This window comes from Mastomys coucha, unplaced genomic scaffold (genome assembly GCF_008632895.1).
Source record: "Mastomys coucha isolate ucsf_1 unplaced genomic scaffold, UCSF_Mcou_1 pScaffold6, whole genome shotgun sequence".
NCBI lineage: Eukaryota > Metazoa > Chordata > Mammalia > Rodentia > Muridae > Mastomys > Mastomys coucha.
In genome coordinates, this window is record NW_022196912.1 from 5,782,737 (window position 1) to 5,787,343 (window position 4,607).

Below are 4,607 nucleotides of genomic sequence, written 5' to 3' on the forward strand. Positions count from 1 at the left end.
GTTCCAAGTCCAGGAATGGGGTCCATACTTTTAATCTGGGCCTTATTTTTTGCTGGAGGCCTGCATAAGGACACTGGAAGAAGGAAGACTCACTCTTCTTCACCTGCTTGTACTTACTTGCCAGCACATCTGTTGGAACCTACTTCCTCGGGATTCCAGCTTCTACAGAAGACCAGCTGAAACAACTAACCTTGTGGGTCTGAGCAATTATTACACTCTTGGACTTTCCATTCACAGCTGCCCATTGTTGGGTTAGTTGGACTGCAGACTGTGAGCCATTCTAATCATTTCCCTTAATATACCAAGACACTCCATAAGTTCTGTGACTCTAGAGAACCCTAAATAATACATTGACCTAATTAAGAGAATTAAAATAAAAAGGGCAAATATTTAGTCCCAGCATTCAAGAGGCAGAAGTAGGTGACTTTCTATGAATTTGAGACCAGCTTATTCTACAGTGAGTTCCAGGCTAGCTAAGGCTATATAGTGAGACCTTGTCTGAAACGAACAAACAAACAAATAAGAAAAAAACCAAATGGTCTAAAGAGACACACTGTTGTAAAATAAAACCTTTGTTGAATCCTTAGGGAAAAAAATAGAAACTATAAAAACACTTTCAGGAACAATTCAGAGAGGGGACTTTGTGACCCAGACCCCTCTTCTCGTTTGTGTCAGCATGACGTGAACATAGATGTACTTTGTCGTGAGCTTTAGGGGTCATGACATAGTGCCTCACCACAATTCCAAAAGCGGTGCAGTCAAGTGAGCGTGGAAGAAAACCTGCAGTCAAAACTAATGTTTCCTCCATCCAGTTAGAATGTTTAAAAGCTTCTCAAAGCAGACAGTGATTCCCTCTAGTCCCACGAGGGGAGCCTAGAAACTCTGACTGGACAATCAATGAGAGGAAGAAAGAGGAGAGCCGTCTCTAAATGTCAACCTTCATGTCTTGAGGACAGACATCCCAAGATGTACCCACCAGTCTAAAAGCATCAAAAGCACCAAGCTAACCTGCCCATAGAGGTGTTGCGTGTATGGCTGCTGTGGCACATGTATGTATCAGTAGGTGGCAGAGAGGAGAGAGGCTGTGTCTACACCCAGTGTTCTGACTTATGAACATTTGAATGATTAGTAGGCTAACATTCCCTGAAAAAAAAAAAAAAAAGCCTGAGACAGCCACCAGAGCAGCCCCATACAGGCCCAGATACAGTCCCAGGACAGGGAGCAAGCCAGAGACTAGAAGAATCCTGCCTGCCATTGCTGGTCCTAGGCAGGAGTGAGCCCAAGACAGACAACCCTCTTAGGCCAGTCAATGAGTGGGGAAAGGAGGGAGTCCTAGACAACCACCAGACTGGTGCCATGGGGCCTAAGATGGTCTGCCCCTTATCTGGGCAGCAGTAGAGCTGTCCCTGGATGGGGGTTGCAGATGAGCAGGCCCTGAGGGGGTAAGAGCCAAGAGCCAGTTTTGCCCCGAGTGTGCTGGGAATGAAAGAGAGAGAAAACCTCCTCTCCTCTTTCATCATCTATGGCAGGGCAGGAGAGCTGGCCCTGGGGTCATGAGAGCAGGCAATGTCCCTCACTGGCTACAACACCCCATAGAGCAGACCCTGCACTTCACCTGGACAGCAGGGTAGAGTTGGCTCTGATGTTGGGCTTGCTGGTGAGCTGGCCCTGAGGGGATGAAAGCAAGAGAGCTGGTGCCCTGACCAGCTCAGATGGCTCTCGGGTCCAGATCCAGGGCTTTCAATTGGGCTACCCCAACATCTACCCCATGGACTAGTTGGCGGTCCTACAGATCTAAAGCTTCAGGATCTCCACGACACAGGGCAACAACTGGATATCCAAGAGGAGTCCCCATGAGGATCCAGTGTTGATAGAGTAGCAGAAGCCAGAGGCTTCGAATCAGTGCAAGGACTCACTACAAAGAAATGTGGGCCGAGCAGTGGTGGCACACACCTTTAATCCCAGCACATGGGAGGCAGAGGCAGGTGGATTTCTGAGTTCGAGGCCAGCCTGGGCTACAGAGTTCCAGGACAGACAGGGCTATACAGAAAAACCCTGTCTCAAAAACAAAACAAAACAAACAAACAAACAAACAAAAAAAACAAAAAACCAAACCAAAACAGAAATGTGGACAAAGGGGTATTCTGTGGGATACACTGTCAAGCACTACAGCTTCCACAGTGAGATTCCAGCTCCCACAATGAGATTCCAGCTTCCACAATGAGATTCCAGCTTTCACAATGAGATTCCAGCTTCCACAACGAGACTACAGCTTCCACAATGAGACTACAGCTTCCACAATGAGACTACAGCTTCCACAATGAGACTACAGCTTCCACAATGAGATTCCAGCTTCCACAATGAGATTCCCTTTCTCTGTTAAGGGAGGTTGCAAGGGTGGAGTGGGAGTACACAGGGGAGAGAGAAGAGTTGGATTTGGGTTCATGATGTGAAATCATGATTGGTTCACAAAGAACCAATGAAAAGCTAAACCAAACCAAATACAAAGAAACAAACCCAAGCCAGTACAAAGAAAATGAGGCAAAAATCTGAGGTACTTTTGCAGAAAGGCATGTCTCCATTCAGTCTTATTTGCTGCCAATGACATAACAAAATCACTCCTTTTCTATACAATCATTCACTGAATGAAAGCACAGTTTTTTTTTTAGCTTAATTATCTGGTGGTTAGATGCTTTAATTCTTAATTTCATGATGCTAATATATTCTCTAAGGAAGACTAGAGACAAAAACAATTAAAATCCCAATTTAAAAATAGCATAATATCCACAATGATAAAACCCAAAGCAAACCAAAACAGCAACAAAAACCATAAGGCGGAGTGCGATGGTGCATGCCTTTGATTTCAGGACTTCCAGCACTTCTGAGGCAGGTGGATCTCCTTGAGTCTGAGGCCAGCCTGGTTTAAGTAGCAAGTTCCAGGAGAGCCAGAGCTACAAAGTGAGACCCTATCAAAAAGAAAAAAAAAGGGGGGGGGGAGTGTACATAACTGTATCTAGTAAACTTGTTTTGTTTGAAACTGCTTTGTTGGTTAGCATACAAAGTGGTGTTTTCTGTGTGTGTGCATGCATTCCTCTCTGTGTGTGAGTATGTGTGCCTGTGTATCTGTGTGTCTCTGTCACTCTGGAAACCAGAGGAGGATGTAGGGTGTCTTGCCCTGTTACTCTGCCTAGTTTCTTTGAAGCAGGGTGTCTCCTTGAACCAGAAGCTCATGTTTCAGTTAGATTGGTTGACCAATGAATGCTCAGGGTCTGTTTGTCTCTGCCTCCTAATACTGGGGTCATCGGTAGGCATCAAGGTCTTACCCAAAGTGATGGGTTTCATTTTGGCATCTTCATATACACAACACTATACCTTATCTTAGTCATCTTCCTCCACCGCCCCCTTCCATTTCTCCTGCCCCCTCCCCTCTTGCTGGCCCAGTTCTTTTTCCCAGTAACTCCCACATGAGTTTCATTACCTTCTATTTTTTCCTCCATCTGTCCCCATCCCCCTCCACCCTCTTAAAATCCCTTCTTCATCTCTCATTCATCTACATTTAAAAGATATTTTAAGAAAATGATAAAAAAAAAAAGAAAATGATTATTTCTCTTTGAGCTGGTAAGGCAGGACTGGTGGAATTAGGAAGACGTTGTAGGGTAGGGATATGTGTATAAGCCTTCGTCCAGGTGTGAGCCAGTATTCAGTAGAAAGAAAACAGGGAGCAACACCAGCAAAGACAAGCACATGAGAGAGGTCTCAGCACATGGATGCATAAAGGAGAGTGACAGGGGTGGGGGCTCTTTTTAAGGAAACTAGAAAAGACTGGCTGGACTGGAAGGTTTGGCTTCGGTTTGGGATATGGTTGTTTTAGGGCCCCCAGGAGCAGGACCACAGTGTTTTCAGGATCTCTAGATAGGACCTACCTTGTGAAGGCCCACTGTGGTTCTCCTCTAGATACCTGCTCACACAGTACTCAGGGGAACTTTCAGTCTACTACCTAGATCAAACCCCAGCATACACACATTCAAGGTTATCCATTTCCTCAGGGTTGGAAAATTCCCTGCTCAAATGGCCAAATGGTAGGCTCTTTCCTCAGTCTACTCTCCAGGGATACACATTCGCTCTGAAGATAATGGATGCTAGCCGAGGTAATGACCACATCTCCCATTCCTTTGTCCTTTCTCACAGGGCCTAAAGCACCCCTCTCCCCATCCCACCACTATCCACATTCCTGTGTACTATAATTTGGATGTGCCCTCTAAACACTTACATGTGGACATTTAACCCCCAAATCCATGTTACTGGAAATTGGAGGCAGGTCTTCAGGAAGTAGTATTAGATCGGATCAGGATGCCTTTAGTGGCTGTATAAGAAGATACAAACAAACTAGCATGTTTGGTCTGTGTCACCTAGTGAAGCCCTCCGCCATGTTATGATGGAGCCAGAAGGTCCGTATCCCACGCTGAGTGCTGGAACTGTGTTCTTGGACTCAGCATGTTTGGTCTGTGTCACCTAGTGAAGCCCTCTGCCATGTTATGGTGGAGCCAGAAGGTCCGTATCCCACGCTGAGTGCTGGAACTGTGTTCTTGGACTCAGCATGTTTGGTC

At 45.8% G+C, this 4,607-nt stretch overlaps 1 non-coding gene across 1 annotated transcript; it reads left to right on the forward strand.

The window, feature by feature from the left end:
- Positions 1 to 1,007: 1,007 nt before the first annotated feature.
- Positions 1,008 to 1,141, forward strand: LOC116081332. The gene has a single exon (XR_004114829.1). It is a non-coding gene; the product is annotated as a small nucleolar RNA SNORA17 (small nucleolar RNA).
- The last annotated feature ends 3,466 nt before the right edge of the window (positions 1,142 to 4,607 follow it).